General features: G+C 37.4%; 1 protein-coding gene across 1 annotated transcript in view; it reads left to right on the top strand.

The window, feature by feature from the left end:
• LOC106466476 overlaps positions 1–735 on the top strand; it is a 3,814-nt gene that overhangs the window by 1,494 nt on the left and 1,585 nt on the right. The window lies entirely within an intron of this gene.

Below are 735 nucleotides of genomic sequence, written 5' to 3'. Positions count from 1 at the left end.
AAGATACTAATTTGGCCGCAAATGTTTTGCGGGACACTACTAGTTGTTATTAATCAGGTACAAACATACTAAAGTTGGTGAACAACAGGTTCGCCTCAACCACGAAACATAACAGAAAGAATAGTTAGTACAAGAAGTAAAATCACTTTGACGTTGTAGTATGAAACTATGATAATAACCTCTGAGTTAGTCAACGTATGCAAAGTAGACGTGTATGGGAGAGATTATACAGGGTCCTAATTACCGCTAAGATAAAAGTTTTATACACTTTCTTTCTTTCTTTTTCTCACTGAATTTCCAACAAGAGTATCCAGCTTCTTAAATTCACAGAATTTGTAATTTGCATTTACCGTGTCGGGACTTTGAATATTACATTAACTGCAGGTCATTAGCATATCAAAGTGAACAAAGGATTAGGTTGTTGAAAACAACATTTCCTGTCATATTATGTTGCAAAATACGCCAGAATAACTCGCAAGCTGCGTTGTTACTATGTTCAATGTTTAAATTTCGTAAATAACGGTTTCTAAGAATATTGTTGACGAATCTCGCTTCTCCAGATGGCTCGGCGATAAGTCTGAAGGTTCATAACGCTAAAAAAACATATTTTGATACCAGTGGTGGGTTTGTTTGTTTGTTTGTTTTGGAATTTCGCGCAAAGCTACACGAGGGCTAGAGGGAAGGCAGCTAGTCATCACCACCCACCGCCAACTCTTGGGCTACTCTTTTACCAAC

The sequence above is a fragment of the Limulus polyphemus genome, unplaced genomic scaffold (genome assembly GCF_000517525.1).
Source record: "Limulus polyphemus unplaced genomic scaffold, Limulus_polyphemus-2.1.2 Scaffold2271, whole genome shotgun sequence".
Classification (NCBI taxonomy): Eukaryota; Metazoa; Arthropoda; class Merostomata; order Xiphosura; family Limulidae; genus Limulus; species Limulus polyphemus.
The sequence above is the reverse complement of the archived record's forward strand: the minus strand, read 5'-3'. Positions and strand labels throughout refer to the sequence as shown.